Below are 13573 nucleotides of genomic sequence, written 5' to 3'. Positions count from 1 at the left end.
TCAATCGCTGCTTGAGAAAAGCATGGCAAAACAGAAAATCTTGTCATTCTACTGTTACTGGGTTTTGGGTCTTGGGGGTTTTCTAAGATGACAAGATTCAACTCATCTAAAAGGAGCCAGAGTGTTAATTTTCCTCTGTAGTGCCTTGTCTTCCGGAACAAATCAGCTATCCAAATGCATGGCTGATTAAACTGCATTGCTATCGCTGGACCTATATCAGGAGCAAATTTGATTCATGGGATCTATTATTTGTTTAAGTGCTGGGGTATAGCATTTTTAACCATGCAGATATGTCTTTAAAATATTTACAGGGAAGCCATCTGGGAAAGAAGAGAGTATAGTTTTTCCCAGTCATCGTGAGTATGTGGCATCCATGCATGGCATGCAATATGAAATCAGTGTGAAAAAATCCACCTCAATGTTCATAAAGGACATGGCAGTTCCTCTGCATGCATATTTCTTCTCTAAGTATTCAAGGCTTGAGGTAATCTATTTGTAATTTTTCAGCACAGACACATTTATTAGCAGAGTTAATAAGACAGTCTTTGTCAGAACATGTTGTCTGTTGTCAAAATCTAAGGATTAACATTGTATTGCATGTCTGAATAGAATAACTTTCCCATAAGATTTGCTATACTAAGTTAGTTGCATGGTCCAGTAGGCCTGGTGCCCAGCCAGATGGCAATAAATAAATGGCAAATAAATAAAATTTCAGAGAAAAGTTTAATTCTAGGACACCATCTCACTCCAACATGCAGTAAATACCTTGATAACTCTTGCAGTACAGCAGGTGGAAGGAAACATTTCCTTCCAACCTCTGCAGGCAATTAGTTTATGCCCTGAAACCTGGCATGTGATTACCTTCATCTGCCAGGCATAGCTGCAAACACCATTATTGGAGATTCTTTCAGGATTACAATGGCTTTATCACATCTCTGATTATGATAAGGAACAGTAAAGCATTCAGAAACCTCTGCAGCAATCCAGATGAATTAGATTTCAGTAATAAGAACTTGATAAAGGAGCGTGTTCTCCTACCCCTAATCACTTATAAATATGTAGACGCTAATAACTAATTATCTTAGATTTTCAGGAGATTATTTTGGGGGGAATCTGTCAACAGCGATTTTCTTTTAGATGTGGTCCTAGCTTCTCAGATACAGTCAGTTCATGGATTCCAGACATTTGGTAAATGCCCAGAGGAAGGTCTTTTTTATGTGATGTGTCTCCCTCAGTCTGAACTAATTAACTGCTACAAACGTGGAAAATATCCATTTTGCCATGGTGCTGAACTTTTCAAATCTTTCCATTTGGAAGATCAGAAAAAAAGCCAATGAAACTGCTTGCCACCTGGCTCCTCCGCATCACTTTTTGCAGTGGAATTAAATAAAATTATAATTTCCAATTTGAAATAAAAGTGGAAAATAATTATTCAACAGTGACCTGGATGGCCCTTTAATTAGTGCTCTGTGTCCACCCAAAACACAACTGGTTTGATTTTTGTGATGGGTTTCTGCTCCTAACAGTGGCAAGTGCTGTGGGCTTTCCCGGAGACGCCCTGGGAGGTGGGGGAAAGCAAGGAGGATTGAGTTTTTTACCCCACAGCATCCCCTACTGTTGCTTTTAGGAATGGTACTGATTCACTTAGGCGCTTTCTGGCACTCCCCAGCCAGGAGAAAGGCAGGGAGTTCCCAGGGCTTTTCAGCAGGCCTGGAGGGGCAGGAGTGGGAAAATGGAAAGACTTAGTGTCCCCAGGAGACATACAGGTGACTATTTAAGGGAAAACTATTGCCCCAATAATTCAAAATAGTGTATGCTTCAGTACCATAAAAATCTCAATGACTAAACTGGAGTAGCAATTTTCCAAGGAGCCTTGACCACCGCAAAAGACAGTTGCTAATTTAAAACAGACTGTCTCAAGGCATTGTGGTTTCTCCCAGTGAGCCCTGTTCTCTTGCTGAACATGTGGCCATGTTTCTCTCAGTTATGTGACAGCTGTCAGCCCCAAATCAGCTTCCAGGTGTGCATAAAAAAAAAGTCTTTGAGTGCACTCAGGATTTTCTGTTTTGTTTTGCAAATACCTGTATGCCTACTCAAAAAATCTGGAACATTTCTGAACGCCTTAATGCTGAAATGTACACTCACAAAATCATTTTCTCCCAAAGGAACCTGTAAACTTTCAACTTTCAATTTGCATTTCTAGGAGTATTGAATTTTTTCTTTACATACGAACAAAAGTTTGCAAAATATATATGCAGGTGGAGGCAGGGATCTGAATATGCATCTACTGATTTCTCTGCATCTTCCTTTCCTTATCTATCAAACTGGGTCCCCCAGGAGTGTTGTGAAACCTTACTCATTAAAGTTTGTGTAGTATTTTGAGATCCTTGTTGGCAGATGCTACACAAGTGCAGAAACACATCACTCTATATATATGAATGGCAATTCACTCACAGCCTCAACAGTGTTCAGTAAGAAGGTAACTGAAGAATATCAAATGCTGCAGGCTCAAATAAAAGCGAGATCATCAAAATAAATGATTTACCAGAGGCTTCCAAGCATCCTGCTTCCTACAGATGAGATGAAGAGTTCATCCCTTTCTCTGCTTGACAACAGAGAATAAGCCATAACATTGCACATCACAAACAGTGGTTGTAGCATTCTCTGTTGGAGAATTTCACTTTATTGTACAGCCCCATTAACTGATGAATTGAGGTCAGAATGGTTCATGTTATCATGTGAGTATAGAAAAAAACTTGGCCCAAACATGGAAACCAAACAGACTTTCATCACAAAAAAGGGCTCAGGGCTAGTGATACCTGTTAGTATTGCCTTCTAAGAGTGTCTTTTCCCCCCCATTTGCCATTCTAATCAAAGAAAAAAACTTGTGGAGGAAAAAAGTCTTCTGTATTTGGTGGAAGGATCCACTTGTATTTCTATCTGATCTACAGAAGGAAAGATTTCTGCATCCTCATTCTGGGAAAAGCAACCAATCTGAACTTTTCTCTATTTTTAGGGTTTAATACTGACACAGTTACCTGAGCCCCTTCTGCAGACAACCTAGCTCCTCCGAGCAGCAAAGTCTCTAGCAGATTCATGAGTCCCCAGTACTTCTCAATTTCTGGAATAAAAAGTACTCATGAGATAGGACTTACTGGTTTTGCCAAATCAATTCAGAATTTCTGTGCCTACAGACCTGAAACAGACTGCACAAATTGACCCAATTTGCCTTTTGAACAAAAGAAGTCTGATAATGAAATTTCTAACACTCCCTTCAGCTGGACTAGAACTAGTTCTAGTTTAGGCCAGCTATCTTACATATCAACCCAAGAAAGCCTAGGAGAAAAGAAGATGCAGCTGCATAATTAGAAAAGAAGGGGAATGAATTTTAAACCTGACCAGGGCATAGAAATTTTGGGGTTAATTTTTCTTTTATCCAGAACCAGTTAGTCCAACTCCAGGACAGCCCTGTACCCCAGCCAGGTTCTGCAGCTTGAATATCTCTTCATCCTGAGCATTACCGTAGCTACCCAAGAGGGAAAATACCACTATATGGCTTAAATAAGGGTGCTGGTCTTAAAGCCTGACCCAAACTTCTTCTGAATCTGTGGCAACCATTTAAACAGTTTTAAATCGGGAGTGTAGCTTTTAACTTATTTCTTAAGCATATGAGGCTTCAGAAGCTAAACTGAAAAATGAGAGGTGCAACTTATTTCCTAAGCACCTTCTACACTTGATTTACCAAATCAGACTGAATGAATCCTTTTAGCTTGATTCTTACCCAAAATGCAAGTTGTCTGAATGATGTTTTTACCAGAAAGTTGGCATTAATTATTTGTAAACAAAAGAAAGTAATCTTGAAGACTGAGGAGGAAGATAGCATTTGCCTTCCCTTCCAGATTTACTTCAGAGCCTGTTATTTATTTTTTACCTTTTTACAATTCATGAGCAAACAACTTATTCCTTTCTAGTCCTTTCTTTAAAGGAGATTAACTATTTCCATTGTTAACTAAAAGGTTTTCTTTTCATTAAAAGAAATTATAAGGCAATCACCAGTGGCATTATTCTAGTCAATAAACTAATTATGGTTGGGGCAAATGAAGGAAAAGCCATCAACTGATCTTAGGACCATGATTTAGAAAACTTTAAGGATGTGATTTTCACACTCCTTGAAAAAGCAAAGGAGATCTTACATGCACTTTTAGTCACTGTTTAGAATGTACAGAAGAAATATTAGTCCCCTGAAACACACATAGTGCCTCTGGAAATTTCTAGCTGCATTACCTCCTTTCACTTGGTGTATCTTTGTAATGTCATTTTGTTTGGAGCAGGAGGAGAGGAGCATTGAATCTTCCTTTTTTATTGCAATGTTTCCCTCTAAAATTCCATTGCAGTTGAATCAAAATAATTCAAATCATGAAAATGGTATTTTTTGCTTCTATAATAATACAAAAAAAAAATTCAAGTGCTATGAAGACTTCCATGATTTCTCCCTTAAAAATATTATTTCATCATCATCATTAGAGCAATGGAACATGTTTTTCACAGCTTGGCAATGGGCTAAGAAAGTTACATTAACTCTACTTTGCAAATAAAATTTTGAGAACTAGCATAGCGTGGTGTTTTGTTGGAAACCAAACATAAAGTCACTAGCCAAGTCAGGCTTGAATTCAAAGGCAGGGGCTTTACCTGCTACTTATTTGTTTTCTTGCTTTTGTCCATCTTCAAGCCTTTTTTTTTTTTTTTTGATACAAGCTGACATGGCAGACGTTACATGAAAACTTGTGAGTCCCACCAGCAGAGATGCATCAGTTGCCCAGGCGTAGACTTGTAGTCTACTGCAATGTACAGCAGAACTGGCTAATTGATGGGTTGTGCAAATGCATTTTTTGGTTGGTTGGTTGGTATTGCAGTGCAAATGCTGTCAAAGTCCATAGCTGCTTCTTATTTGTGGTGGTAATTCCTGTTTGAAGTCATTGTGGTAAGGTTATGAGTGCTGACATGATCATATCCTCAACCTTGGGGACTTCAGAAATGTTTTTAAAAGGGATGTGAAGAAATAAGAGAGGGAAAATATTTAGTGTGGATTTTGAAGACAAATAACACAAAATTATTTCTCATAATCTGAAGTATTCCAGCCATGCCACTAATACTTCTGCTTCCTTTTCTGATCCCGTGTCTGCCTCATGTCCTGATGAAAAAAAAGCAAGCTGCATTGGAAGGTATTTTAAGGACATTTATACAATCAAACTGTGTCACATCACAGTAATAATACATTAAATCATCATTAATACTCAATATCTATTTGGCAATTTATGCATCAAAGCATAAATTTTGTATTTATTGTTGGGGTTTTCTGCTAAAGTTTTAACATTATGTTTTGAATCAACCAGATAGAAAGGAGAACAAGGTGCTAAGGTTGCTAAAAGTTCAGGAAATTTGCTGGGTAACAAACATTTCTGAAAATCTTTGGGGTATGTAGCACACTCTCTGACCCACTAACTGACTCTTTGTACCTACATAAAATTTTGGATTGGAGAGGAAACTAGAACTGTTGCTAGCTGAAGAGGAAGATGCTGCCATTACTCTATTAAAAATGCAAAACAGAAGATAATTTTCTGCTGTACCAGGCATCTTTTCCATTTTCTGAGTTGTGTATGGGACTAGTTTGGATGGCAGGCTGGAGAAAAACATATTGAGATCTGGTTTTCTTTCACCATTATGAAGGAAAATTGCCGTGAGGATCAGACTCCACAGTTTTCACATGAGAAAAGAACAAATTAAAGACAAGCTGAAGTTTGTGGCTTCACTGAGCCTCCTTCGCAGCCACAGTGGCATGCCATCAGCAGATCCAACAAAGACCAGAGCTGTGTGCTTACAGCACATCCTGCAGCTCCTTCTCAGTTTTGAGGGAAGACACCACACAGCAACATTCACATTTTCCTGGATTCTCCAAAAAATGGGGGGGAATAGAACTTGTCTGTTTTCCTCAGCCCATTTTTCTCCATCCTCCTCAGATTCCCATTGCACTTGTCTTTCCTGCTGTATGGGTTAATCCTTTCAAACATTTCTCCTTTCCCATTGAACTTGCAGCAATGTCCACAGTGACTTCTCTTAAGCTCTTCACTGTTGCTCGCAAGGTTATTTTCCCTTATGGGGACCAGCGTCTGCAACCTCAGCCTGCATTACTGGCCTTATTTATGAGGCAATGGCAGACAACATGGCCTTTTGTATTAAGCAATCCCCTTAGAATGCTGCCAGTAAATGTCTTTCTCCATATTTATTGGTTTTCCTCATTTCCTCCTACCTTCAAGTCACAGCTCAATTCTGACCCTTTCTGTACCTCATCTCTCATGTGACAATGTTTTTCTATTCCTTCCTACTGTTTGCTCAATTATTGTTAATCCTTAGTCTCTTCTTACTCACAGTCTCTCACGTCTCACTTTTTATACAGTCTCCCTGACCCTTTGACAAAAACCTGTCATCTCTGTCCTCAGGAGCTACAACCTTAAATCCTGTCTAATCTAGTTTCCACTGACACAGCAGATCTCATCTCTGTCCTGACACAGTCGCCAGTCCTTTCCCTGTTGTGTCTTGATTTTCTCTCTCTTGACTTCAGGGGGGAAGTGCAGGGACCTCACATGCAGAGAAGATTAGCTGGGATTTACATGTCTAAGTTGTCTAAGACATGCTTCTCAAAATAGCCAGCCAGCTGGGATTTAACTTTGGAGAAACACAAATTCCTTGAGTTCCTCTGAGTTAAACTGCAAGGCTTCCCAAGACTTGCAAGCTTTATGCCACTCAGCTGAGTGGATTTGTCACTAACTCCCAGGTAAACTTTGGGAATATTCACATACGGGATATTTCTTCTGCCTTTCCTGCTCAAGCTGTTGCTTTAATAGTAGAAGTCTGAGGAGTGGCTAGGGGGACACCCTACAGTTGAGTCACGAGGTTCAGACAGGACCCCCTTGCTTTATTAACTCCTTCTCTGAGAGGAGTCTACGTGTGGCTAAGTCCATTCTTAGTCTCAGACTTGGTCAATGGTTTATTTTCTGAGGATTGTAGATGTAGCCACCCATCAGAGTATTTGTTGTTAGTAACTAATTTGGCAGATGCCCCAGCCGGTCGTGTTAAATGTGAACGTTCACAGCTAAATTAATGTATAGTACAATTTATTAAAGCAACAGATACACAGGTTCTTTGGATTACCAGTGACAGAATTGCTGGTTACAAGACACAAAAAAATACTAGGAAAATTAGTAACACTGCTAGGCTACAAGTGCATTAAACAAATATGAAGCAACTCTAATGCATTGGAGATTTAAAGTGAAGCTATAGAGAGGTTTCTAAGTTTTCCTGGGGAAACACTTGCTATATCCAAGTGCTCAAATCTTACCCAAAGGTGTCCCAATTGGGGGGAAGAGAGGCTCAGCCTGTCGACTGGTCCCAGAAGTCAGAGTGGTACGTGATGGTATCTTCCCCAACACCCTCTTTCTCTTCACATATTTTATACTATTTTTTACCTTTCAGGTGGAGATTGAGTGACTCTAGTCATACATACCTTCATTATGATTGGTGTAAAATTTCCTTGCTTTGCCCAGTGAGGGGTGGTTGCACCTTAGAGGCAGGTAGCTTTTGGGATGGAGGTGTGTTTTGGTATTATGATAAAAGGACAGCGTTTTGTCAAAAGCATGACAGACTGTTGGCCCAGGGTAGCAAACGTGCAGTGTACCAGCTCCATGGTCACAGAGCCTGGCCATGGTGTCTCCACACCACCCTCAGGACAAATCCATGTAGAGTCAGTACACCAAGTTCTCCTGGCATTGCCAATCTAAGGTTACGAGCCTAGGGAACTTCCATGGAATGGATTTCTCACCTGTCAGCCGCACCCTACCCTGCAAGCTTCTTCCACGCTGTATCTTTTCTGAAAACATAAGCTTAATTTCTAAGTCACCTCCAGGGATTATTCCACACAAGCAACCTTGATCTAGTTGACTTTCTAAGGGGCAGCTGACCAGATCACAAATTCCAGGTTGTAATGCTTTATTTTAATAAAGAAAACCTGCTTTCTCTCCCTTTTTTTTTTCAATAATGCCAGCAGGCAAACAAATAGATTTTATTTTGTCCTCTACCTCAAAGAATACAAAGCTACAAACCTCAGAGACTGTCCTTAATGTGTAATCTGTGATGAAGAGTCATGAATTTTTGCCATCACCAGTCAATCTGCTACATAATTTAGGAAACGATTCAAATCTTCTCCAGGCAAAGCAAAGACAGACATTCTTTTGAATACCAGTTCTTTTTGTAGTGCAACCCCACACATGCTTGGAGCATCCAGCAGAGCTTGTGCTGCAGACATGAAAAGGAAGTGGTGGAGGAGAAGTGAGAAATACCCCAGAGCTATGGCTCGAGTTCCACTTGTGCAATGCCAGACTGTCTTTAAGACTTTTTGCATATGTATTGACCAGTTCCTTGCCCATCTTTATATATGAGATCTCCTGGAGGCATCAGAGTGAACACAAAATGGGAAGAAGGCTGTAACAGCAAAGTCTCCGCTGACTACTTGAACTGTTCTGTGAAAGAGTATGTCAGCAAATGAACACACCGAGAGATTTTTGTGATTAAAAAAAGAGACAATTAAGCCAGCCTCATGCAGCAATGCAAACTAGTAACAGCTAAGACTGGGGTGAAAGGGCAGAAGCACCATAGCATTCAAAGGTTAGGACAAGAAACTTAAAATCACACTAGAGTGCAGCCAGTGAAGGGTGTGAAGAAATGACACGATCAGAAAGACAGCATAGCTGAAATGTCCTGGCTGGTCCGGAGTATTATTATTTGTATCACACTCCCACCCAGAGGCTCCATGTAAGTATCAGGGCCCCATTGTGCTACATATTGCACAAACACAGCAAATGCCAGTCCAAGCCAAAATCACAGGAATATGCAGAGAAAAAGCATTGGCACTGCAGCATGTAGGACACAAAGCTCTGGAAGAGCAGGGAGCAAAGTGAAAAGGTTTCATGCCAGAATAACTCTGGGTTTGCTCCAAAGTATCATGAACCTCTCAACGAACTTGCAGCCCAGTGAGTTCCGTGTAGTTCCAGGTGCTGTAATGAATGTTTCTCAGAGAGATCATTAACCCCCCTCACCCCAAAGCTCTGCAGTGCTGATGCTTTCCAGCACAATCTGTCCATGACACCATGGTAGAGTGCAGAGCCAGCTTTATTATTTCAGTTTGTTCTGTTCCTTTTTACTGCTACTGCTCTCAAAGGTTAATTGTATTCCCTGTGCTGATGCACAGTGGTATCTATACATAGACCTCACTGTATGGAATCTTTCTTCTCTTTCTCCTTTCCCCCCCTTTTTAATCAATAAGGAGTTCAAACACTATGCAGCTTTCTCAATAAAATGCCAGGAGTCATCCAGTGAAGTGGGAGAGGGCAAGAGTAAAGGAGCAAACCCTTGACCCTCTCTGACTCAGCCCACTCTGCTCTTGGTTTAGAAGAGGATTCAAAGCAGATGAAAGAAAAGACACAGAATCACTCAAATGCAAACGTTTTCCTCATGAGAGGTGGGAAGCAGAATATGGTAGCATATATATACCATTACCCTGGTTCCTCTAGCTCAGTCTGCTTCCAGGCTGAAGCCCAAGACCCAGCTAAATAGTTAGACCATTCCTTCTTTCTTCAGACTCCCAAATTCAAGTTCACTTCAGAGCAATTTGGGAGACAAGGTCAGTGGGAGCCTCATCAGGGGTTTGGAGATATGTCCTTTTTAGGACGGGCTTCAGCCACTGTGGCTACATCCATAGCAGCAGTAGCACACAGTCGTGATCTTTCTCTGCCCCAAATAATTCTGCTACCAGAAGTATATGGAGAAGCAGAAAGGACAAGATGGGTCCCTTGTAAATGTAATCCTGTTACACCAGCTAAGTGAACCCCCAGCTCTGAGTCTAAGGTGGAGTCTCAGGTTCATCAAATGTTAATGCAACTCTTCTGCTGGTTCAGCTATCTTCTCACGCTGGTCTCCTGAATGTATACATGACCACAGTATACAAAATGAAAAAGAACCTATGGTGCCTCTCAAAATTAAGAGCCATCAGAGGGACTGAGTCACAAAGTCACCATGTCCACAACCAGCTGAAGGGAGGACAGAAGTATGCCTTTTACCATCTCGAAGAATGAGACAAGAGCTCTGTCTTGAATGGCTGCTCACAGTGCCACTGTGCCTCAGACATGCCATCCTGCAAATCTGCAGCTCTCTTACTTTCTGTGTATTAGTTCTCAGGGGTCCACGAACAGGCACGAAGCCTACCAAGTCCATATGCCAGCATGCAATGATATTAGAAAGACCAGAAATGTAGAGATTATGGCAGATCCACTTCAGCACAGTGACTACTGCAGTACTTGTACTTCACCAGTTAGGTCAGGAAAAACTATCTTTCTCTTATTATTATAGCACATCAAGGTGCATCATGAGAAATTTATCTCAGTCTCTGACAAAATTATCATTAAGGTCTGAATGGATGCTAAATGAACTGTCAGACCATTCTACCCTCATAACATGTTAAAGTATGTTTCCTAGATAACCAATTAACAGTGCTTACCATTAACAAGTATCTTTGATTTATATTTTAATTTTGCTTTGTGGGGGAAGAAATTATTGCAATTTAACAAACATCCATAACATTCACGATCATAAATGGGGAAAAGGTATATCAGGTTATTCATTTCATACTGAAATCAACTCATGCTGAAATTAAACAACCACCTTTGCTCCCTTTCGGATGATTGAGCTCCCTTGTTTCGCAACAGTTAATCCTGAACTTGAACAAATCTCTCCGTGTTTAAAAGTTTAGATTTGAGGAACAGACCAAGATAGATGGTTTCTTTCTCTGTAAGCTATTGATTAATGGGTTGTACTAAAAGGTGTGACATGCCCTTTAAATGGAATTTACAAGTAATATATCGTATGGCAACAGCATTATTAATGATTTTGATACCTGGTATTTGTGTCTTCCTACTCTGAGCTCTTCTTATTTATCCTGGTGAAGGTGGAGCACAAAAGTTGACTCCCCCCAGGCTACTGGGCTTTGTTCTCATGATCATATATATTCCTAGGCTTATTCTTGTTATTCACATTACATCTAGCCTGCCACTTTTCCTGACTATATGCCAGCACAAGTAGGCAAAAAAAAATAATCTTCCTTTGCAAGAGAATCACCAGAGCCTTTAGATAAATATATCTATGTAAGAATTAAAGATGGCTGGAGAGCTCATTCTTCTCATTATTAAAAGGTGTTTACAGTCCCAAATAAAAGCAAGTGGAGAGAATCAAATGTTCTTGTTTATTTTTTCCAGTTAAAACTTTCTCTTCTTATTTTTCCTACACTGTGAAAGGCAGCCTGCACTGCAAATGTACTGGTGTGTTTACCAAGAGGTAGACTTATGCACATAATACTGAAATGAAGGGAAAAGGAAATTAAAAAGCAACTAAACAAGAAAAGACACTCAGACAACCATATTGTTCTGTTCATGTTATTCAGTCTTTCAAGAAGCAGAGAATCATGAACTCCCAGAAACAGAGGGGTAATTCACAGAAAATAGACATTGCAGAAGAAACATGTTTAGTCTTCACCAGCAATTAATCATCAGAATCTGGTGAAACTGCTGCAAAAACTTCTGACTGAAGTAACTGGCAAAAATCTGAGGGGCACAACCTACTCATGAAGATATTTTATTGTCATTCCATCAAAATTAAAGACCTGGCTTGCAACTGGTAATAACATTCAGCAGTTTTACTGAATACTGAGTGATATCAGATACTGAAATCTGTCTTCACTTAAAGAGCTCATGATGATCCTACGAGCAACAGATTAGAGCTGCCACCTGTTCAATGCATCCTAACATCAGCACATACATCAAGATGAACAGGGTATAAGGACTGGAGGTAAGCGAACGAAGTCCTGTTCTTCAGGAAGCTGTGGACTTGTAAAAATACTTTATCCCATTTCAGAATGAATTTTGTAGCTTCCAGAATGAGAGAATAGGAAGCAAGGTCCATAAGTAGTGGTCTGAAATAGTAAAAACATTCAGTGTTGTGATTTTCCACGTGGTCCCAGACTCTCACTGGGGCCCAGTCTCAGTTCACCTCTGTTTCCAGGTTCCAACCCTGCTGGACCCATGGAACAGGCTGGGAACCACATGGACACAAACTCTGGGAGCTGCATCCAGAGACGGACACCAGAGCCAGGAAGTCAGAGATTTTCCATGTTCAGCTCTGCAGCAGGGAGACAGGAAGCCCTGTCCCTCAAGGCAGTCTGGGTGGTGATTTTGCATCAGAATGAGGGATGTTGAAGCTCAGGCTTCAGATGAGGAAGCCAGACAAGCAGAGTTTTTTACTGAAAACAAATTTCCACCACCACCACCTAAAACAAGCAATTTTTTTTGTTTAGATGGAAATAGCAAGTATCATTGAACATTTTTTTTCACCCTTGCCAACCTCCCTGTAATGTTTCTTTTGTTTTTCCAATGCAGAAAGGAATAATGAGGAGAGAAATAATTACTATTCATGACCAGCTAGTGTGAAAGTGTGGGTGTGCTCTCTGCTGAGCATGTCAGTATACAAACTTACATCCTATGTAATATTTATCGTTCTCCCTTTTGCCATGGTGTGACATACAAAAATCTCAGTATGTCAAAAGACCACTAGAAGAATAATAAATATTGAACAGGGCTGTAAAAGCTTTGAAGAATGCAGTAAAAATAGATACAATTCAATATTCATCAAAGTAATTTCAGGAACAATTGCTGCATTCCAAGGATAAATACCACTTACAAACATTTAATTTGTCTAAGGAGGATTTTTTTAAACCTTAGCAAAATTAATGAGAACTGCATCTTTTAAAAATTAAACCAGAGAAGCTAGATTTTTCTCAACCAGTTCTTTAGTCTCCAAGCAGTGCTTGAACAGTCCACTGAAGATAATGGAAACAGTTCCACGAACTTCGGTACGACTCTTCACATATTGTCTAGTGTTGAAAGCAAAGAAGGCTTGATAGCTAAGAAGTTGTGCTTTTAAGCCTGATTGGTTTCCCAGGTGTTTTCATGCAAAACTTGAATTTTCTTGAATCCATTTATTGAGGGGAATGTGTTGAATTTTCTTAAAGTAGAGATTATTTTGGCCTTTGTTTTTGCATCATTAAGCAGGTTTGTTTTTCAGTTTAACATGCGGTTTGTACCACTTTCAACAGCATTGTAAGTGTCCTCCATGTTGTAGTTAAATGTCAAACTACTTGAGATACCAGCTGGGTTTAGGTGCACAAAACTTCATTTGTCGGAGATATATACGACATCAAAGTCAAAATGAAGTGTCAAAAAGCAACAGTGTACATGGGGGCTTAGATAAAGGACTGCCATTATGAAAGTTACTGTTCTTGTAGACTCCATAAGCAGAACCGGATAAAATAAGAAGTCACCTGATTTGTTAACCCAGACTATACAGACACTGACCCAAACTCTTCTTCTAGTTTTGAAAAAATGGTTAAAATCTGTCTGCAAGTTATTTTAATTGA

The 13573-nt window shown here is 40.0% G+C and overlaps 1 long non-coding RNA gene across 1 annotated transcript in view; it reads right to left on the bottom strand.

The window, feature by feature from the left end:
• Positions 1–2057: 2057 nt before the first annotated feature.
• LOC142061942 (uncharacterized) overlaps positions 2058–13573 on the bottom strand; it is a 159318-nt gene continuing 147802 nt past the window's right edge. Inside the window, exon 10 of the long non-coding RNA XR_012662312.1 lies at positions 2058–5191. This is a non-coding gene — a long non-coding RNA (uncharacterized LOC142061942). The remainder of the gene's footprint in view (positions 5192–13573) is intronic.

This window comes from Phalacrocorax aristotelis, chromosome 9, assembly GCF_949628215.1.
Source record: "Phalacrocorax aristotelis chromosome 9, bGulAri2.1, whole genome shotgun sequence".
Classification (NCBI taxonomy): domain Eukaryota; kingdom Metazoa; phylum Chordata; class Aves; order Suliformes; family Phalacrocoracidae; genus Phalacrocorax; species Phalacrocorax aristotelis.
Note: the sequence above shows the minus strand (reverse complement) of the source record. Positions and strands in the feature narration are given on the sequence as shown.